The 23406-nt window shown below is 38.7% G+C and overlaps 1 long non-coding RNA gene across 1 annotated transcript; it reads left to right on the forward strand.

The window, feature by feature from the left end:
• Positions 1-2827: 2827 nt before the first annotated feature.
• Positions 2828-22537, forward strand: LOC136318599 (uncharacterized). The gene is made up of 4 exons (XR_010728097.1): positions 2828-3094; positions 19965-20113; positions 21777-21860; positions 22412-22537. It is a non-coding gene; the product is annotated as an uncharacterized lncRNA (long non-coding RNA).
• Positions 22538-23406: the final 869 nt, after the last annotated feature.

Genomic DNA, 23406 nt, shown 5'->3' on the forward strand with positions numbered 1-23406 from the left:
GCATCAATTCCTTTGGACTGTACCTTACTTGTTCACTGATTGCTTTCTCATAAGTGCCTTGACAGTGGGGGTATAGCAGAGCTAGGGATTCCTTGCTCACACCGGTGACCTTGGGCTTCAATCTAGTGAGTTTGGGCTCAAGCTAGCATAAGATCTGTGATCCCATGCTCAGCTAGCGACCCTGCGCTGAAGGTGATGAGCCCGTGCTTAAGCCCGATGAGACTGAGCTAAGCTGGCAACATCGGGGTTCCAAACCTGGGTGCTCAGTGTCACAGTCAGGCACTCTATCCACTGCGCCTCCTCCTGGTCAGGCATTACTTACCAGTTTATGTGTAGAACCCCTGCTGTTCTAAATTTAGTTCCTGCTACCCTTGTCGTTGTATTTAGAATCAGGACTGAGAAGAAACAGAATGGATAAATTATCTAGATCCTGACTTGTGGTGGTGCAGTGGATGAAAAGCATCGATCTGGAACGCAGAGTTTCCCAGATTGAAACCCTGGTCTTGTCTGTTCAAGGCACGTATAGGAAGTGTCTACTATGAGTTGATGTTTCCTGCTTCTGCCCCTCTCTTTCTCTATTTCTCTTCTGTCTCTCTGTCTCCAGTCCTTTCTCTAAAAATCAGTAAATAAAAATACTGCATTAATTATCTAGTCTATGTATATTGAAAATTGTTGATGTAGGGATAGGAAACGTGTTTTACCACGTATTTGGTTTGAATTTAAAAACTGAGGTTCAATATACCCTGGATGGTATGTTAGTAGATAGAGTGTCATCTTAGCATCTATGCGACTTGAGTTTGATTCCCAAGATGAATCAAGGAAATATAGGAGGAGCGACCCTCTGCTACTTTCTCTCTCTGTCTCTTTCTTTTTCCCCTCCCACAGCCAGAGGCTCGATTGCTTTGACTGTTTTCTGGATATTGAGGATGGCTTGATTGCTCTAAGTGAGTCAGCCTCAGGTTCTATAGTCAAACATGAGCTCCAGATGTCCTTACTGGGTGTATCCTAGTGGGACATATGTGGGAATCTGTCTCTCTCATCTCTTCTCATTTAGAAAAGAAAACTTAGGCCAAATACTCTTTGAAAGATATTTTATTAGCAACACTTTCATTTTAAATCATGTGGAGAGTCAGAGTGACTCAAAGAATTACCATTTCAGTGACTGTATGAGGGAGAGGGACGGTGTTAAAACTTTCTTTTGAATGCTACCTTTTATCTTCACTGAATCTGAAAATATAAAGCATTAATAAAACATAGAAACAGAATTTTAAAAAGTATGTTATCTGTTCATTTTACCTTGCAATTCAAAATAAAATTGTCAAAGGTGAAGTTACTACTTAGAAATGATATCACTTCAGTTTATTCTTTGTGAAACATTCCAGTTTGGTTTTGTGTATTTTGAGTGCATACCTCCTGTGAAGGCAGCAGAAATTATTTCGGTATGTTGGTGTTTGTAGGAAAAGTTCACAAATGAAGTGGACAAATCGCATTGTGAATATATGTCATGTATTATTATTTTCTTGGCAGCTATGTTAATAATTCCCCCCCTTTTTTCCATACCACAGTACATATATTCTTCCATTCATTGTATAAATACACTCTTTACTGTGCACCTATCATGTCTCAGGAACCTGTCCTGGTGCTGAGGAGAGATAACAGTGAAAAGACAGGTCAGAATTTCCACCCGAATGAAAGTTAAAATTTCCACGAAGACACATAGTCAAATAGAATTAAGTTAAACTTTTGGCCAGATAGTAATGGGTGCTTGGGAAATTATAAGGGTAACAAATAGTAGGATGGGCGGGTCGGATAGTTGGGATCTGTTTTATTTAGGGAGGTCAGGGAAACCACCACAGAGTAACAGAAATAGTGAGTCATGTGGTGATCTCTGGGAATGGGTGGAGGGTTCAACAAATGCTGACTAGTGCTTTTATCAACAGACTGAGAGACACAGACAACATTTAAAAGCAACCGCAGCAAGAAAGACAAGGTTAACTTCCTGATGCTAACTTCCAGGTCTCTCTTTAGTCTGTATAATCACAGAGCTGAACAGTGAATGCACTTCCATAGACAATATCTTTCAACGAATTGTTAGCTAGATAGGAGAGAAGAGAGGAATTTAGATTTCCTTTTATCAATCAACTCTCAGTAAGGAGTCCTAATGTAAAGGTACTGTTCACAACAAAAAGGTACAAAAAGAATAAATACAGTGTTCCAAAGACAGCTAAGGTAAATCTGAACTTCAGGTAAACACAAATACTTTCTAGTACTGTAAGTATGTCCCAATACTTTTTGCCACAAATCTCCTTTGAAAATGTATTCCTTTTTTATCTGAAAATTCAATTTTAACTAGGTGTCCTGTGTCCTTAGTTGCTAAATATAGCAACACTAGAAATTGTATGGTCTGTAGTTCATCAAATAGTCCTTTTTATTTAAGGAAGTATTTAAAAGAAATCTAAATACTAAAGGTTAAATGCAAGTATTTATATAATTCCAATAAAGCATAGGAGTATAGCGGACTTACTGAGCACCTTCTTTAAACAGCTGCTACAGACACAGAAAAATGCACATCTCCTACTGTACCATTCACCACTTTAGACAAGAATTTCTTTCTGAACCCCCACTGCCTCTATGTGTGGCCAGGAATGTCCCCTACACCGCCCCGTCTGTGTCCAGTCCCCCAGAATCTCACCAACTGCCAAATCTGCTTTTCAGGGAAAGTGATGAAGACCTCGGAGCCGCCTACAGGCAAGTTGCGGTAATGAAAGGTGCGGAGACCACAGGGAGGCTGCAGCCCAGTCCCAGCTGGCAGGACCCCAAGTTCCCTCAGGGCACAACCACTGGCTTTAGCCACCTGGGTGCCTACCCGCAGGGCTCCTGGCACGCTCCAGAGGGAACCACCGCCAGGAGAGGTGCCCCAGTGCAGGGGCTGCTGGAGCACCGCTCTGCGAACAGGTGTCTGCCGCGCGGGCTCCACAGATAACTGCGCGAGTGCGGACTTACCGGGTTCTGCGTGGGAGGTTTGGACTCACCAGGACAGGAAAACCAGAGCCCCATCGGGACAGCAGCTGGAGGTCCCTCCTACACCGGACTGGTAAGTGTGACCTGCGTGGTAATGCGCGCACCCAGACCTGCATGTTCACAGGATCCAGAGCTGGGCCGGTGGCTTCACCTCTAGACTCAGCCGGTGCTGCTCTGCTGCCTGTTTTCGGGGTTCTGTCCCTGTCCTGACCTCTGCACGCCCACCCCCGCCTCATGGTTCCCGTTCCAGGTTTCCCGTTCTCCCCCCATCCCAATGCTGCAGTACAGGCACCCCCTGCTCCATGCCTCAGTCCTGGTCACCCCTTCCTCCTGGCTCATCCACCTCTCCTGCCAGTGCCAAGCCCGCGGACCTGCCTTGGGTGCTCAGAAAACGCCTGCTGCTAGCACCTTGCAGGGCTGGGATGGAGATATTGGATTCCGGACTTCCTTTGCCTGGCTGTTTACACTGAGTGAATGTTACAGTGGAGACATGTTATTTCTGTGGGGAGATAGGACACTGAGCTCCAGGACATTAAAGTGAAATTGAATTAAACTGGCTGCAATTGGAAACTGATATCAACACCATTTTTTGCTTTCTAAATGACTCGGTATTGTTCCAGTTGAGGGAGCACAATATGAAGTCTTTTGCTGTGTGTTAGAAGACATCCTCATGAAGGTGGCATTACTTGTGGTGCCAGCTGGTTTCAGGTGTATTGAATTCACCTATTCCTACAGGGGTAATGATGCAGGTTGATCTATTCAGAGATACCTTAAGTGTTTCTTAGATTTTAACAGTCAGAAAAGTCATCTGGGCATCTAGTTAAATGTAGTTTATAATTTACTAAGTTTAGGGTGAAACCTAAGATTAATTTCTGGGTAATGCTGAAGTTACTGGTATCTCTATACACAACTGCTTTTATTATTATTATTATTATTATTATTATAAAATTTAATGCAGTGACATTGATAAATCAGGGTACATATGTTGAGAGAAAACATCTCCAGATTATTTTGACATTTGATTATGTTGCATACTCTTCACCCAAAGTCAGATTGTCTTCAGCCACCTTTTATCTGGTTTTCTTTGTGCCCCTCCTCTCCCCCCACTCCCTCTCTCTCCTTCCTTGCCACCCCCCCTTTCCACGTTACCATCACATTCTTGTCCCTGTCTCTGAGTCTTATATTGATGTCCCATCTATGTATGGATTCATATAATTCTTAGTTTTTTCTGATTTACTTATTTCACTCCATATAATGTTATCAAGGTCTATTCTTGTTATTGTAAATGATCCGATGTCATCAGTTCATATGGCTGAGTAGTAGTCCATAGTATATATGTACCAAGCTTTTTAATCTATTCGTCCTCTGAGGGATACTTGGGTTACTTCCAGATCTTCGCTATTCTGAATAATGCTGCCACAAACATGGGGGTGCATTTCTCTTTTTGGAGCTGTTCTATAGTGTTCTTGGGGTACGTTCCTAAAAGTGGGATAGCTGGGTCAAAAGGCAGTTTGATTTTCAATTTTTTGTGGAATTTCCTTACTGTTTTCCAGGGAGGCTGCACCAGTCTTCAATCCCACCAGCAGTGCAGGAGGGTTCCCTTTTCTCCACATCCTGGCCAGCACTTATTCTGTATTGTTTTGTTGATGAGTGCCATTGTGACTGGTGTGAGGTGATATCTCATTGTGGTTTGAATTAGCATTTCTCTAATGATTAGTGATGTTGAACATTTTTTCATATGCCTTTTGGCTATCTGTATGTCCTCCTTGGAGAAATGTCTATTCATTTCTTTTGCCCATTTTTTGATTTGATTGTTTGTCTTCCTGGTGTTAAGATTTACAAGTTCTTTATTAATTTTAGTTATTAACCCCAGTCAGATGTTCTGTCAAATATTTTCTCCCATTCTGTAGTTTGTCTTTTTATTCTGTTCTTATTGTCTTTGGTTATGCAAAAGCTTTTTAATTTGATATAGTCCCATTTGTTTATCCTGTGTTTTATTTCACTTGCCATGGAGAAAAATCAGCAAATATATCGCTGCGAGAGACGTTGCAGAGCTTCCTGCCTATATTTTCTTCTAAGATGCTTATTGTTTCACAACTTACATTTCAGTCTTTTATCCATTTTGAGTTTATTTTTGTGAATGGTGTAAGTTGGTGGTCTAGTTTCAATTTTTTGCAGGTAGATGTTCAATGTTCCCAATACCATTTATTTAAAGAGGCTATCTTACTCCATTGTATGCCCTTACCTGCTTTGTCAAATACCAGTTGTCCATAGAGCTGTGGGTTTATTTCTGGGTTCTCTATTCTGTTCCATTGATCTATATGCCTGTTCTTATGCCAGGACCAGGCTGTTTTGAGTACAGTGACCTTGTAGTATAACTTGATATCAGGAAATGTGATACCTCCCACTTTATTATTTTTTTTTAAAGATTGCTGAGGCTATTCATGTTCTTTTTTTGGTTCTATATAAATATTTGTAATATGTGATCTATATCTTTAAAGTATTTCATTGGTATTTTAATTGGTATTGCATTGAATTTATAGATTCCTTCGGGTAATAGAGACATTTTAATGATGTTCATTCTTCCTAACCATGAGCACGGTATACACTTCCACTTGTTTGTATCTTCCTTGATTTCTTTTATCAATGTTTTTTTTTATAATTTCCCGAGTTCAAGGCTTTAGTCTCCTTGGTTAAATTTCCTCCTTGGTACTTTATTTTTTTGATTGTCATAGTGAAAGGGATTGTTTCCTTAATTTCTCTTTCTGACTGTTCATTGTTGGCGTATAAGAATGCCTCCGATTTCTGAGTATTAATTTTAAATCCTGCCACTTTGCTGAATTCATTTATCAGTCCCAGTAGTTTTTTGACTGAAACTTTAGGGTTTTCTATATACAATATCATATCATCTGCAAATAATGATAGCTTTACTTCTTCTTTTCCAACTTGAATGCCTTTTATTTCTTCTTCTTGTCTGATTGCTGTGGCTAGGACTTCCAGGACTATGTTGAATAAGAGTGGTGAAAGGGGGCACCCTGCCTTGTTCCTGATCTTAAGGGGATTGTTTTTAATTTTTGCCCATTGAATATGATGTTGGCTGTGGGTTTGTCCTAGATGGCATTTATCATGTTGAGGTATGTTCTCTGTATTCCCACTTTGTTGAGAGTTTTGATCATGAATGGGTGCTGGATTTTATCAGAACCTTTTTCTGCATCTGTTCAAATAATCATGTGGTTTTTTTCCTTCTTTTTTTTTTTATGTGATGAATGACACTGATTGATTTGCAAATATTGTACCAGCCTTGCCTCACCAGAATAAATCCCACTTGATCATGGTGCATGATTTTTTCCCATATATTGTTGGATCCAGTTTGCTAATATTTTGTTGAGGATTTTAGCATCTATATTCATCAGGGGTACTGGCCTATAATTTTCTTTTTATGTGTTGTCTTTGCCTGGTTTTGGAATCAGAATTATGTTTGCCTCATAAAAGGAGCTTGGAAGTCTTCTTTCCCTCTTGAAGTTTTTGAAATAGCTTGAGAAGGATAGGAGTTAGTTCTTCTTTGAATATTTGGTAGAATTCACTTGTGAAGCCATCTGGCCCAGGACTTTACTTTGTTGGGAATTTTTTGATAACTTTTTCGATGTCATTCTTATAATCGGTTTGTTTAGGTTTTTTGATTCTTCCAGATTGATTTTTGGAAGATTGTATGTTTCAAGGAATTTGTACATTTCTGCTAGGTTGTCTAGTTTTTTGGCATACAGTTCTTCATAGCATTTTCTTACAATATTTTGTATTTCTGTTGTTTCAGTTGTTATTTCTCCACTCTCATTTATAATTATATTTATTTGAGTCCTCTCTCTCTTTTTCTTGGTGAGTCTAGTTAAAGGTTCATCGATCTTGTTTAACTTTTCAAAGAACCAGCTCCTAGTTTCATTGATCCTCTGTATTGTTTCTTTAGCCTCTATATCATTTATTTCTGCTCTTATATTTATTATTTTCTTCCTTCTACTACATTTTGGCTTTACTTGCTGTTCTTTTTCTAGTTCTTTTAGTTGCAGGGTTAAGTTGTTTACTTGAGCTTTTTCTAGCTTCTTAAAGGGTGCCTATAGTGCTATGAACTTCTCTGTCAGTACTCCTTTTCCTGTGTCCCATAAATTTTGAGTTGTTGTATACTCATTATCATTTGTTTCTAGGAATTATTTATTATTTTTTCTTTGATCTCATTCTTAATCCATTCGTTATTTAACAACCTGCTATTTAGTTTCCATGTGTTTGAGAACTTTTGAGCTTTTCTGTTGTGGTTGATTTCAGTTTCATGCCATTGTGATCAGAAAAAGTGCTTGATATTATTTCAATGTTCTTAAATTTGTTGAGACCACTTTTGTACCCTAACATGTGGTCTATCCTAGAGAATGTACCATGAGCACTTGAAAAGAATGTATATTCTGCTGCTTTAGGGTGAAAGGTTCTGAAGATATCTATTAAATTGAGTTGATCTAGAGTGTCCTTTAAGTCTGCTGTTTCTTTCTTAATTTTCTTTTTTGAAGATCTATCCAGTAATGTTAGTGGGGTATTGAAATCCCCTACTAATATAGTACTACTGTTGATCTAGCCCTTTATATCCATCAAAGTCTGCCTTTTATATATATTTAGGTGCTCCTATATTAGGTTCATAGATATTTATAATAGTTATATCTTCCTGTTGTATTACTCTCTTTTCATTATGTAGTGGCCTTCTTTATCTCTTACTATATCCTTTGTTTTAAAGTCCAATTTGTCTGATATAAGTATTGCTACCCCATCTTTTTTTTCATTTCCATTTGCTTGAAATGTTTTTTTTCCATCCTTTTACCTTCAATCTATGTGTATGTTTTGTTCTAAGGTGTGTCTCTTGTAGACAGCATATGTATGGGTCCTGTTGTCTTATCCATTCAGCTACCCTATGCCTTTTGATTAGATCATTTAATTCATTTAAGTAAGGTTATTATTGATATGTAGTTGTTTATTGCCATTATATTCTTTAAAGCTGTATTCCTCTTTTGCTATATTCTTTTCCTACTTTGATCTGTTTACACCATGCCCCTTAACATTTCCTGCAGTATTGGTTTGGTTGTTATGTATTCCTTGAGTTGTTTTTTTTTTTTTTCTTTTGTTTGGGAAGCTTTTTATTTCTCCTTCAATTTTAAATGATAGACTTGCTGGATATAGTAGTCTTGGTTGTAGGTTCTTGTTCTGCATTACTTTGAATATTTCTTGCCCTTCCCTTCTGGCCTCCAGTGTTTCTGTTGAGAAGTCTGGTGTCATCCTTATGGGGGCTTCTTTGTAAGTGATAGCCTTTTTTTTTCTAGCAGCTTTTAATATTTTTTCTTTATCACTTAGCTTTGGTATTTTAATTTTGATGTGTCTTGGTGTAGGTTTCTTTGGGTTTCTCTTTAATGGAGTTCTCTGTGCTTTTTGAACTTGTGACAGTTTCTCCTGCCTTAATTGAGGGATGTTTTCAGCTATGATATGATTGAACAAAGTCTCTATCCCTTTTTCTTTCTCTTCTTCATCAGGAACCCCTATGATGTGGATGTTATTTCTCTTCATGTTGTCATAGAGCTCTCTAATAGTTTCCTCAGACTTTTTGATTCTCTTTTCTTTTTTCTTCTCTGCTTCCTTGCTTTCATTCAACTTGTCCTCCAAATCGCTGATTTGATCTTCAGCTCCATCTATTCTGTTTTTTATTTCTTCCATTGTGGTCTTCATTTCTGATATGGTATTTGTCATCTCTGACTGATTCTCTTTTAATATTTCAATATCCTTTTTTATACTTGCTATTTATTTAGGTGTTCATAATGACCATCCATTGTTGTTCTAAGATCCCTAAGCATCCTTACAATCATTATTTTGAACTCCGAATTGGGAAGTTTGGTTATTTCCATATCACTCAGTTTATTTCCTGGAGGTTTCTCTTGGGGTTTCATTTGGATTGGACTACTTTGTCTTCTCATTATGTCTGTGATTTGTTTATAGAGCTGTTTGAGTCTATGCTTGGTGTTGTCTGCCTCTAGTTATCAATTGTGTTATTTCTAGGTCTTCTTGCGTTAGCATCAGCTATTATTTGTAGTCCACTTTTTATTGTGGTTGTTCATTGATTGCTTTCTCATATGTGCCTTGACTGGGGAGCTACAGCAGAGCAAGTGACCCCTTGCTCAAGCCAGTGACCTTGGGCTCAAGCTGTTGAGCCTTGCTCATACCAGATGAGCCCGCGCTCAAGCTGGCTACCGCAGGGTTTCAAACCGGGGTCTTCCACGTCCCAGTCCAACACTCTATCCGCTGCGCCAGGGCCTGGTCAGGCTGTAATCCACTTTTTGATTTGGGCTGCTTTGAAGTCTTGATTTGTTTGTTTTTTTAACAGGTGATAGTCTTGTTTACTGATCTCAGCAAGGGGCCTCAGCAGGGGACTTCCTTGAAACTGTATCTAGGAGTGTTGTGGGTGTAACCTGACACTCTGAAGGCCTCTTCTACCAGATAATCTCTCTGGAGGCAGGCTGTTTTCTCAGCTTCATTAGGGGGAGGTGTATCTCAAATCTCCATGGAGACTTGAGTTACTGCCCCTCTTCCCCACTTCTTGTTTTCAGCTGTGTCTTCTTGAGCTGATTGGAACTGGAGAGATGTCTAGAAATCTGTGATCTGGAAGCACTTTAATCTTGTGTTATGTGGAAGGATCAGTCCCTCCCCCAGCTATGGCCACCTTCAGCACTGTATTAGTCACCTTTTTAAGTAGCCCTCTGCATTCCTCTGCACCTCTACATCTGTCCCTCTTTCTCCCTTTCCCTCTAGGAATACAAGCCAGTCCTTTCAACACACCTTGCTCCCGGTCGCCAGGCAAGCGGCTGTGAGCAGTATTTTCTGTTCTTTTTTCTGGAGTTAGCAGGGGAGAGTCAGGCGCTCCCTACCAGGTTTGTTGTGTCTTTCTTCTTTGTTCCTTGGTTTCTGAGAGCTTTTCTTGTAGTCCAGAGTGGGTTTCTCATGCTGATTGTTTCTAAATTGATTTGTATTCCACGTTGGTAGTGAGAGCTGGGAGTCTGTGCGTCTGCCTACTCCGCTGCCTTCTTTCTTCCCTCACAACTGATTTTATCCCCCCTCTTGCATTATAGGCGGTTTTGTTATGTTTTGCATTTAGCATGTTGAAATATCTTCAAATGTTACAAAGAGTGGGATGTCAAGGGACAGTTAACACCTCAGAATTCACAGTTATGTGGTTTCAGGTCTTATGTTTAAGTCTTCAATACATTTAATTTTTGTGTGCTGTGGAACTTGGGGTCTAATTTCATTCATCTGCATGCTGTTACCCAGTTTTCTCAGCAGCAGGTATTGAAGAGACTGTCCTCTCCCCATTGCATATTCCTACTCTTAGCTCCCTTGTCGAGCAGTAGTGGGTTACAGATGCAAAAATCTATTTCTTGGATCTTGATTCTGTTCTGCTGGTCTGTGTGTTCATTTTTATGCCAGTACTAGATCTTATGATTGCTACAACTTTATAGTTTAGTTTGAAATCAGTGTGATTCCTCCAGCTTTGTTGTTCTTTTTCCAGATTGTTTTGGCTATTAGGGGACCTTTTTGTTTTCATATGGATTATAAGATTGTTAGTTCTTTTTCTGTGAATACTTCCATTGGAATTTTGATTGAAATGACTTTGAATCTGCAGATTTCTTTGGACAGAAGTGTCATTTTAAGAGTTTTTTGTTGTTAAATACATTTTTCTAATCCATGAACATGAGGTATCTTTCCATGTATTTGTGCCCAAAGAAAACACTAATTTGTTTTTTGTGGGTATAAACTGGTCAATGGGATCATGTGGATTTTTTTAAAGCTACAGTTTAATAATCTGTTAATGTCATTTTGTGTGTCTTCAGTAATATTCTCCTTTTACGGATATATCATATTTTTAAAACGAGTTTACCTCCTCATTAACATATGGGCTGTTTGCATTTTGAGGCTATGAAGATCAAAGATTCATAATATTTGTGTGTAATTCTTCGAGTGAACATATTAAGTTTCTCTTTAGTGACACCTATGATTAGAATAACGGGGTGATATTTCACATGTATGACAAAGTGTTTGGAATTTTTCAAAGGTATTTGCACCATTCTATTTATATCTGCAGTAAGAAAGTACCAGTTATATTTCATCCCAGCTAACAGTTGGTGTGGTTGATGGCACAGAGACCAGCCCTCAGTTGTTGTCTTCTGAGGAGAGAATTCAGTGAGGACACAAAAGTGCAGCAAGTACAGCAGGATTTTAATGGGCTGGCAGGAATACGCACAGAAGGGACAAAGAGGGAGAAGAAACAAGGGCCTTGGAGACAGGTTCAGGGGTTTAGCCTGGGATGAGCTGCTGCTGCCCATTGCTCTCCTGTTGCAAGTATCTTCAAGTACCTTAGGACTTAAGAGGAAGAGCAAGGCTAGGAAAACGCACATGGAGAGAAGAGGAGAAAAGGGATAAGGAGGAGGAGGAGGAAGAGGAAGAGGAGGGGGAGGGAGAGGGGGAGGAGGAGGGGGTGTGGGAGGGGGAGGAGGAGGAGGAGGAGGGAGGAGGGAGGAGGGAGGAGGGAGGTGGGAGTAAAGGCAGGAGTATGTTCCTAGAATGGAGAGCTGGGTGGATCTTCTGTCTTAAGGGATTTTAGGGGTGGAGATTTCTGGGGAGGTTTCAGGGGAGGGGGACGGTCTCCATAGACTATTCACCAGCTCTCCAGGTGTCCTTTTAAGGTCCTGTCAGGGCAGGGTCATTCGTCAGTGCAGCTGGTCCTATGGTCAGCCTTGGCATCACTTGTCTGGCTTAGCTGCTGTTCTGGGCCTAAAGCTGAAGTCAACTGAGTTCTCAATGTAGTTGATGTAGGTCAGAACCTCATTGGTCAGGGGCTCAGTGCTTAAGGAATATTCTTTGGCACGCTTGTTCCTTACCCTTTTTTAGGTATCTATCCTGCATGACTAGCAATCTGTCAGGGGAAAAAAGGTCAGTGGAGGGTCTGAACCACCTGACCAGGGATGTGTTGTTGAAGGAAAGGTCCCCCTGGGGGTAAGAACTTTGTTACGCAGTTATGACGGTTGCTATGCAGCTGGTGTTATTTGGGAGGTGACCTTGTGTGCCTTGGCCTATAGTCCTTGTTCAGCTCATGTCTGTCTAACTGCCTACCACAGTCTGATCAGTCATTTCAATTTTACCAATTCAGGTGGACATATAGTGCTGTTTATTAGTATTTCTCATCTTTTAATGAACTATCTGGGTATTTGTATATTTATTTAGAAATGTTGGTTCAAATATTTTGTTCATTTTATTAGATAGTTTTTGTTCTAATTTTGTTTTTCTTGTTAAGGACATAATCTGTTTTAATTCAATTCTATGAAGTTCACTGAGATTTACCGTAAGGTCTAGCAGAGTGTCTATGTTCATGTTCCAGTGTAGAGTTGCGAGGCTAGGTGTTCTGTTGATGTTGGTGGAATAGTTTCTAAATATCAGTAAATATGATTTATTTCAATAGAGGAGTTCTAGGTTTCAGTTTTAATTGTGGATTTCTGTTTCTTTGAATTCCATTAGTTTTTCCAGTAATATCTTTGATGTTTTGTTATTGGGTAATATATTAGTGATTATTTCTTTGTAATGAATTGTAGCTTTTATTAGAAATTATTTATCTGTATACCCGATAATATGATTTATTCTGAAGACTAATTTGTGTTAGTAAAATAGCCATTTTACCTTTAAGATTTATGTTTTTATGGACTATATATTTGCATCATTTTATCTTTAATCCTATCCATGTGTATGGATAAGCATTTTTTTGGTAGACCTTTAGTATAGTTGATTTTGATTTTAAAGAATAGAACTTGATAATCTCTGCCTTTAGGAAGAAAATTTTTTATTGGTCTTAATATGTTTCTGTATATTTTCTGAATAAAAGTTTCAATATTTTCTACTTTAGACTCCCTCTTTAAAATTTTTTAAAGGTGTTATTTATTTCATAGAGAATAAAGAGAGAGAGAGAGAGAGAGAGAGAGAGAGAGAGAAGGGAGCAAGGAGCTGGAAGCATCAACTCCCATAGGTTCCTTGATCAGCAAGCTCAGTGCTTCGACCTGCACCCTAAGCATTCCGGGTCCATGCTTCATCCACTGCGCCACCACAGGTCAGGCCTAGGCGAGTTTGAACAAAAAGTACTTTGATACTCTTCTCTTTTATGATTGGTCCATAAGAAATGAGCACAAACAAAGAAACTTAATGAAAAGTACATTTATTAACCTTGCATTTTCCATGAGTTAGAAATCTGGGCATGGCTTTGGGCCGTCTCCGCTCAGAGTTTCCTGGGCTGCCACAAGATGCCAGTGTAGGCCTGTGGTGCTAGTTAAGGCTTGAGGTCGTCTTCCAAGTGCCTGTGGCTGTTGAGAGTTCTTTTCCCTGTAGCTTCTGTACTCCAGAGGGTTTGCTTCTGCAAAACCAGCAATGGAAAAGGAGAGGTTCTGCTCAGGTTCCAGTCTCCGAGCTCAGGTATGTTCCAAGTCCCCTCTAAAGGTCTGGCCCCCACAGATAGTCTCCTTTGTGCTTAACTAAATTCCCCTGATTGGGGTCCTTAATTACATTTGAAAAGTCTTTTAATTTTTCCATGTAATGTGACAATCACATAGGCGATATATTTGCATATTCACAAGAAGAAGGACTTACTATTCAAGGAGAGATGCTCTAAGACTAATGTGGATCTTAGAGATCCTTTTAGAATCCTGTTGACCACAATGTATTTTAACAATGAGCCTGTGCTTTATTAAGATCTTAAAATTTGGGAGATAGCATAGCACATCTAATCTTTTATTTCTAAATTTTTCTTATTGGTGTTTAGATTTCTTACAGTCCAGAATTAGTACTTAACTATGTCTGATCTGTGTGAATAACATTGTGGTTAGGGTTATTTTCTTGGAAACAAACACTTTTTAAATTTTTAGAAAATGTTATGGATTGATTTTCACTAGACAGCAAGAGGAAGGGAGAGAGAGACAGAGACAAGCATTCATTTGTTGTTCCACTTAGCAGTGCACTCAATGTTTGCATCCAATATGTGTCCTCACCAGAACAGAAACTGTCATCTATCATTTCAGGAAGATACTCTAACCAAGGGAGCTAATGAGTCAGGACCAGAAGCCAAACATTTTATAAAATCTTTATTTCTGGTAAAATGACTTTATAATATATAATGAATATTATGGGAAAGAGTTAGTGTTAGATGAACTACTGTTGTTGTTTTGTGTGTGAAAGACACAGAGACAGAGAGAGGGCCAGGATGGGAGATAGATGAATAGGATCAATTCCTTTTAACTACACCTTAGTTGTTCACTGATTGCTTCTTTAATATGTGCCTTGACAAGGGATGTATAGCAGAGCTAGTGACCCCTTGCTCACACCAGCAACCTTGAGTTTCAAGTCAGTGAGTTTGGGCTCAAGCTAGTGACCATAGGTTCAGGTCTACGATCCCCATGCTCAAGCTGGTGACCTGGCGCTGAAGGTGACAAGCTCGTACTTAAGCCTGTGAGTCCGAGCTCAAGCTGATGACCTGAGTTTTCGAACCTGGGTCCTCAGTGTCCGAGACCGATGCTATATCCACTGCACCTCTACCTGGTCAGGAATTACTTATCAGTTTCTATATAGAACCACAATTGCTCTAAATTTAGGTCCAGCTGCCCTTGGCATTATATTTAGAATCAGGACAGAGGAGAAACAGAATGTTCAAATTTTCTAGAGCCTGTTATATGGTGCTGCAGTGGATAAAGCATTGATATGGAACAATGAGGTGGCCAGATTGAAACCCTGGCCTTCTCTAGTCAAGACACATAAAGGAAGTACCTACTGTGAGTTGATGCTTCCTGCTTCTGCCCCCCTCTTTCTCTATTTCTCCTCTCTCTCTCTTTCCCTCTCTCTTTCTTCCTCCTTCCTCTCTCTAAAAGTCAGTAAATAAAACACTGCCACTAATTATTTAGAAAATCAGATTTAAAATTTTGGATGAAGGAATAAAAAATATGTTTTCCCACATACTTGGATTGAATTTTAAGACTAAGGTTCAATCAACCCTAGCAGGTGTCTCAGTGGATAGCGTGTCAGCCTAGTGTGTCAGCTTAGCATATGACAACTTGAGTTTGATTGCCAAGATGAATCAATGAAATACAAGAGAAGTGACCATCTGCTTCTATCCCTCTCTCTCTCTCTGCTTTTTCTTTTCCACTACCATGCCAGTCTCAGGTGCTAAATAGAGTTCCATACTCAAACATCAGCAGCAGATGTCCTTGCTTGGTGAATCCCGCTCAGGACATATGTGGGAACTGTCATTATCTTATTCCATCTCATTTATAAAACAGAACTGAGGTTGAATCCTCCTTGAAAAATATTTTATTGGAAATTTTTATTTTCGTATGACGGTGTTTGTAGGAAAGGTTCATGAATGAAGGGGGCGATTCTCATTTTGTATAAGAAAAACTGAAGGAAATTTATGAAGGTTACTGTTCCATGTTAGGAAATTGAGGAACCTTCTATATCATGTATTATTATTATCTTGGCAGCTATGTTAATAATTTTCCTCTTTCCCATACCACAGTACCTATATTCTTCCATTCATTGTATAAATTCAGTTCTTACTGTGCACCTGTCATGCCTAAGGAACATGTTCTGGTGCTGAGGAGATAACAGTGAAAAGATAAATCAGATTATAGTAAGTGCTTGGGTAACAGAAGGATAAGAAATAGTAGGATGGTTATGTTGGATAGTTGGGATTTGTTTATTTAATGAGGTCAGGAGAAACCCCCACCACAAAGTAACTCAAATAGTGAGTCATGTGGTGATCTCTAAAATGGGTGGAAGTTCAACAAATGCTGTCTAGCTGTGCTTTTATCAACAGACCGACAGACAACATTTAAAAGCAACCGTAGCAAGAAAGACAAGGAGAACTTCCTGGTACTAACTTCCAGGTCTCTTTTAGTCCCTATAATCACAGAGCTGAAGAGCGAATGCACTTCCTTAGTCAGTATCCTTCAATGAATTTTTAGCTAGATAGGAGAGAGGAGAGGAATTTAGATTTTCTGTTATCAACTCCCAGTAATGTGTCCTAATGGAAAGGTACTGTTCACAATAGAAAGTTACAAAAGGAATAAATACAGTATTCCACACACCGCTAAGGTAAATCTGAAATTTAGGTAAACACAAATACTTTCTAGTATTCTAGGTATCCCAATAATTTCTGCGATAGATCTCCTTTGAAGAATTATTTTTTTTTGTCTGAAAATTCAATTTTAACTAGGCATCCTGTGTCCTTAGTTGCTAAATATAGAAACAATAAAAATTGTATGGTTTGTAGTTCATCAAATAATTTCTTTTAACAAGTATTTAAAAGAAATCTAAATATTAAAGGTAAAATGCAAGTATAATTCCAATCAAGTTTAGGAGTATTGGGAACTTACTGAGCACCTTCTTTAAACAGCTGGTACAGACACAGAAAAACACACATGTTCTACTGGAACATTCACCACTTCAGAAAAGAGAGGAATTTCTTTCTGAACCCTAACAATGTCTACAGGTGGACAAGAATGTCCCCTACATATCCTGGTCTGAGTCTCGTCCCTAGGCATTCCACCAACTGCCAAATCTGCCAGTCTGGGAAAGGGATGAAGACCCCGGAGCCGCCTACAGGCAAGTTGACTGAAGTTAAGTGGGGATACCACACGGAGGCAGCAACCCAGTTTCTGCTGGCAGGACCTCAAGGTCCCTCCAGGCGTGACCACAAGTCTTCCCCATCAGGGTGCCCACCCTCAGGCTCCTGGCATGCTCAGGGACAGGTGCGAGCAGTGCGGGCCTATACTAGCGATAATCCAGCCTTACTCACCAGGTTCGACGTGGGAGGTTTGGACTCACAAAAACAGGAAAAGCACAGCCCCTTCAGGGGAACGGCTGGAGGTCTCTCCTGCACTGGACCAATAAGTGTGACCTGCATGGTAATGCCAGCATCCCCCAGGGACAGAGTTCGCTATATCCCCAGTAGGGCTGGTGGCTGAGAAGCTTGGCACTGTCCAGTGCTGCTCTGCTCCTTGTTCTTGGGACTCAGTTTAGGCTCTAAACTCCTGCCCTGCTTCATAGGCCCCCCAACAGCTACACTCAGGTTACCAGCCCTCTGCATTCTAGTACTCCCCACCAGCCAGTGCCAGGCAGGTGAACCACCAAAGCATCGGCCACATCAGTCTATTGGCCTTCTTATTTACTTTATTTAAGAATGCAAAGCACTTTCTCTTAGTTCTCTGCCTGTGATCACACACATTGAGCCTAGAATAATACGTAGGAGCCTGCTCTTCTCTCTCTCTCATAAATGTCCTGATTTATGGAAGTTTCGGTATCAGATCCTTGGCTCTTGCTTCTTCAGAAAGGCACATCTTCACACATAGGAGTACGCTGGACCTTCAGTTGTGGAAATAGTGCATGAGCAACACAAAAAAGTCTTACACTTCAGTGGTGGTCTACTCCCACACCACAACTTAACTGATGCCCTCTGAAGTGACCTTCCCTAGTGATAGAAAAACACCTGTTGCCTAATTTCTGTCATGAGAAATCTTTCAAAAGAGGTAATAAATTTATATTTTCTGTTAGAAGTGACGTGAATCTGAAGATAAACTACTATTGGATTATTCAGCCAGAATGACAGTGAAGTCTATTTTGAAAAGCAATTCTGAATTACAAGATGTAATGCTTAATTTTTAGACAGTCATCTAAGCAAAGGTGAAATGAATGATTTATAGCCACACTTTACAACTGTTTAGTACTTCCAATCTGGGTTGGCCATGCCTTAAGTGGTTCAGTATTAGATACATTATTTATTAGATAGCCTGCATTTCTAGGAATTGAATATTGAACCTTACTTGTTGTTAACTTCAGGATGCTCAAAACTTACCTTCTGTTTTGCTGAGTCAAAGCTCCCTAATACTTCCCATTTTCCTATATGTTTGTACTGTTCTGTGTGAATTTATACAGCTGGGGCAAAAAGACACATTTGAAAACTTATTCAAGTCTTTTCTGTCTTAGTTGGGTTTATACTGACTGGAAAAAGACACAATGCCATTTAATATTAGAATAATGTTAATTTAATGTTAAGTTTTACTAAAGGAGAGAAGCCCTTTTCTAAGGGCTTGAAAGTCTTAAAATCAGAAATCATGGGAAAGTTGAGTATGCTAAAACTTCTATTCTGTGTAAGAGCAGGTGAATGTATTCACATTCACTGCGGTTTCAAATATCTTCCCTTATTTTCCAGTTTTGCACTAAGTTGCTATTTTGAGGACACAAGTGAACTTAGAATTGGAGACTGAAAATTTATACCAATAGCACAGAGGTCTATTTGTCAAGCAAGAAAAAAGTCGCCTTACTTAAAATATGTTCACCTTTACTGAAGATATAATTCCTTTAAGACATCTAATTCCATTTTATATCATCATGAAAGTAGTCTACCGAAACTGCATTGGGTTTTAACATCACAGGACTAAATATGAACTGTCCTCCTGAGTCTTGACACCATCACAGGAACATTAAGAGTTGGGTCAGTATTTCACAGATGTCATTTTCCAGATAGCAGGGCCTGAAAGCCGGTGTGGGAAATACCTCACTTTACACTGACAGACAAAATGTAAACGCAATGTTGTTGTTTTTTATTGAGCATTGTCTTTGAGCCCTCTCAGATAGATGCTCATCAGTACCTGATCATTGTCCTGATACTTTAACTCAGTCAACTTACTGGGTCCTAACACTGAGTTGCAGTGCTGATTGAGAACAAAACCCTTGGAAAGGTCCCCACTCCTATCTCTCTATGTTAGAACTGACACTGAAAAAGATTCAAACTTCCAGAATACAATGTCATTTTTAAGCAGAACCGTGCCAGGAACATGGATTGATTTGTTCAACAGTATTGCAGGGTTGAATACAATAAATTTTACATTTATATAGCATATTTATAAAATAATGCTTGTCAATTTTTCATTTAGAATTTATTTTTTATTTCATCGAGTGTTCATTCCATTTGAAACTGCATGAACCTTAGGAGAGAGGTGAGATGAATATGAGTTCCTTATGATGAATTTTGAAAACGGAAGCTCAGATTATTTAGGACAACTAACCAAGATCATTCCGTTCTACATTAGTTAATAAATACTTTTGGATACTATTAATTTGTATCCCTTGATTTGCTAGATCAGTGTGGGAGCTAGAAAAATGTTACTACTTTTCCTCTTCCTAATTACTTCTGGCTGGACTAATAACCAAATTAACAGAAATTAACAGGTGAAAATTCAATGTTTAGTACAAGTACATGGGGAATTCACGAAGACACAATCATTCCCTGAAAATCCCAGAGACACTGAGGCACCATTTTGTATATAAGATATTTTGGACCAAGGAGGACAGGGAGGGAGCAGGCAGTTAGTTTTCTGAAGTGAGAATGGGTGATTTCCAGGTAGCTGAGGAACTGGAAAACACACATGGCAGGAGAATCCGTGGTAGGTGACTCAGAAACGTTGGGACACAGTGGTATGTAGGTAACAGGCCCCTGCCTGAAGCCCTTGTTGACCATACTCAATTCAAGTTAGGCTAAGGCAGCGTTCTAAGATCTCCTTCCTGAAGCAGATTTCTCAAATCTGGGTCTCTTGTGCAGGAAAGGAGTGGAGAGTTAGTGTTTCTTTCTGAGTCTTTTATTTCCTAATAAACAACTTAAAACCAGTATCCCCAAAACATAGCTTTGGGGTGGCAAAATTTTGATCTCTTCAACAGAAATGCATGGAAGTAAGTAACTGAATGGGATCATTACATTTGCTTCATGGACTGGGAAATACAAGATAGAATTTGGTTTAGTCAAATAATGATTATTTTTATCTCTATTTGCTTGCTTTTCTCTGCAGGTTGTGGCTAGTACTTTCTGCGGAGAATGAGGGCCTTTAGCACCCACATCCGTCCTACCAGCGTATCATTGTTCTTTGCACTTTAACCTCAACCTGACACAGAGTTCTCCCTGCTTTTGAGGAGGCTTCTAATTGGTGCATATTCCCAGGTAAGAGAACATAATTTCAAAGCTCAGGTTTTGTCACTAAATATGGTTAGTATTAGTAAATTAATGGAATGTCTGCTTTTCAGCTTTGGAATGATGGAATTCTCATTTTTAAGATGAATTGAATCAACACTGTAGGAAAAGTGATAAATTATTCTTTGTTTTTTTGAACTTTTCTGTTCATGATCTAGCAAGAATGATTTAAAAGCCATGGTTGATATTTAGAGAGACAAAGAAAGAAATCCCAGGTGTCAAATAGAAGGTGCAGTGTTCAGCCTGTGTGAAAATGAGTAGAGGAAATAGAGTCTTCCTAAGAGCTGTAGAGTTCTGACATGGACACTAATTAATAGATATGAGAAGTCTTTTATTAGGCAATTAAATCATATTTCTATATATACATATTCCTCATTAAAGAGCAATGGATATGCGTAGGGTAGAAAAGACAGGGGTGTCAGTATAAAAAGTACCTTGTTTCTGAATTTTCTCTGTTCAATCAGGTCTACCGGAAAGTTCTGTCCATTTCTATCACAACAAGTTTCAACATGTAAGCACATGTTTATTTGGCGCATGTGTGTTTCTATTTTTATCACTTAATGTATACATACTGAAGTGGCAAAATAACTAAAACAAAGTTGATTCACATTAGTTTTATGTTATTTTATCTTTATATTATTTAATAAAGTTTATTGAAGGAAAGAAAAAATTGAATTTTGTTTTATTCCAAAAATGGACAGAACTTTCCGGTAGAACTTATATTTGGCACAGGCTTCTTTAGATTAAGCTAAACCACATGTGTTCCTGTCAGTAATATGGGTCTAATCCTCCTGTCTATTTTAAAGAGTTGGATGATTTAAGGAATAATGTGTTTGTGTGTGCTAAAGTAATATTTTCTTTTGCTCTTAAAAATTTGAAGATATCTTCTTATGTGGCTAGAGTTTACAAGGGGTGAGCAGAGGAGAAAACAGATTTGATTTACCAAATGGATATATATACAAAGTTTCTTTCTTCATGAGAATAATTAGAACACATAATAATTCTCCAGAATACTATATATAAATAATTTAAAATAATTCTGAGAATCAGGAGCTTTATCTACTTAGCAAACACTATCATTTTTTTCTAGAGCGACTAGAAGTTAATTTCTGAAGAGTAATCATCTCATTTCAGAGTTACAGCTCTTCAGGATGTATGTTCATTTATTAGAAATAAGTCCAGCAGGCGGCACCACAACCATAATATTGACACTAACGGTTTGGAGTTAGGGAGGAAAACAAAGTCCTTGCATAGCCGGAAGATGGTGCTAGTTGACCAAACTTTAAAAATCAATGCCTGACTTTAAAATAACCAACCTCACTTTTACTGAATTTCAGACTTTATAATCCGGGTACTGTTGACATCATTTTTGAAATTCATCAGTCTTCAGTAACTTCAAATTTAAACTTCAAGTTAATTTACAATAACAGAACTCTGAGCAGCTCATGAAAGCCAGAAATACTTTTCCTAGTCTACTTATCTCCCCCATCTTTGCAAAGAAAAATATTTTTTAAAATTTGTATTTTATTGTTTCTTGATCTTCATATTTTTCAATATTATACTTTTTGAAAACTAGAAGCACTCATCATCCACCTCTAAATTCCTTGTTCTTCTTCGTCTGTTCTTCCACCAGGATGCTCTTGGGAAGGTGATCCATTGATTTAGATGATCGTCAACCAGCAGATACACTTTCTGGCATGTCCAAATGAGAAAAAAAGTAAGTTGACATATTTCTCCTATTGTACCCTGTGGACTTTTCTAAAACACTATTTCATGTGTATGTTCTTTTGTTTATCTTCAAGCCTTTATTTACTTGAAAATATTAGAAAATAAAAATTAAACTGCTTTATAATTCTGTTTTAAACTTTTCTATAATCCAGTAATATATTCGAGAAACTGATTCTGTTCATTAAGCATATTACACGCTTGCCTGTGAAATATCTTCTAGGTGCATCTGTTTCCCATGAGCCTTTCCGCCCCCTTCATCTTCTAACCTCAGCTTCTGGACGGTTCCCATAGCCTCCTAGGAGTTGACTTTCATTTTCTCCTGTCCCCTTTAACCTGTGTTCTGAGGAGATGAAAGAGACATGTATTGTAAATGTAAATGTGATCCTTCACTTCTGTTCTGAAAACCCTTCAACAATGTTCCACTGCTTGTAAACAGGCAGACCTGCAGCATGTCCTGACAGGCACGTGCCCACTCTTCCCATTTCTCTCCTGTGCTCTCGCTACAAGGCATTTCAAAGAGTGTGCTTCATCTTCCCACAGATCTTTCTACATGTCTTCTTTCGGTGAGCAAGTGATTCTCCACCATCCACTGAGATGGGGCATCCATGGTCTTTGGATCAGAGCTTCCACATCACCTTCCTGGGGACGTCTTCTCTATCACAGAGGTAGGGGTATAGGTCAGGGCGCTCTATTACGGGCATCTGCAGCACTGGGGAACTCTCCTATGTGGCAATTGCCTGTAGAATTGGGCATGGTTTCTAATGGGTTCCTGTCATTTATTTGGTCTTTATTATTATAGTACTATATGTAATTTTAATAAATCTGCTGTGAGAATATAATTTGGTTGTACAGAGATATCAATACAGTGTACTCTAAAAAATTTCATTAGTCAGTGTGATGATAATGTTAAAAAAATAGACCATGAGCCTGAGCTGAGGTTGCGCAGTGGCTCGAGTGTCGACTTGGGATACTGAGGCCACCGGTTCGAAACCCTGGGCTTTCCTGGTCGAAGCACTTGTGCTTTCTATTCCCACTTTCTCTCCTTCTCTTTGTCTCCACTTAAGTCAATAAATGAAATCTTAAAAAAAAAAAAAGAGAGAGAATGAAAATTCATGATGCTTTTTAAAAATTTATAATAATATAAATTCTGATTGTATCCATACATTTTTTTATCTACTATGATTTTTAAACCATTTATTGAAAGGACAATCTGGAGAATAATTAAGTGCATCTTAAAGATATTTTCAGTGATGTATGTAGCAATATGGTTCACCAGAAGGTAAATAGTATCATTTTCTTATTAAAAATCAATGGTACTATCTAGAAATAAAGACTACCCTTCAGCAACTTTAATTTGTGAAGTAAAAACACTTCAAAGTAGCTATAGACATAATTTTATTCCTATCTAGTATAGTAACCAATCATAAAATTTTACTTAGTTTTTTTATTGATTTAAATTTCTTTTTTTTAACAGATTCTAGTGTTGCCAAATACATCCCCCCCCATGTTCACCTCAACATTGCCTTTGTCCCACC

This window comes from Saccopteryx bilineata, chromosome 1 (assembly GCF_036850765.1).
Source record: "Saccopteryx bilineata isolate mSacBil1 chromosome 1, mSacBil1_pri_phased_curated, whole genome shotgun sequence".
Lineage (NCBI taxonomy): Eukaryota > Metazoa > Chordata > Mammalia > Chiroptera > Emballonuridae > Saccopteryx > Saccopteryx bilineata.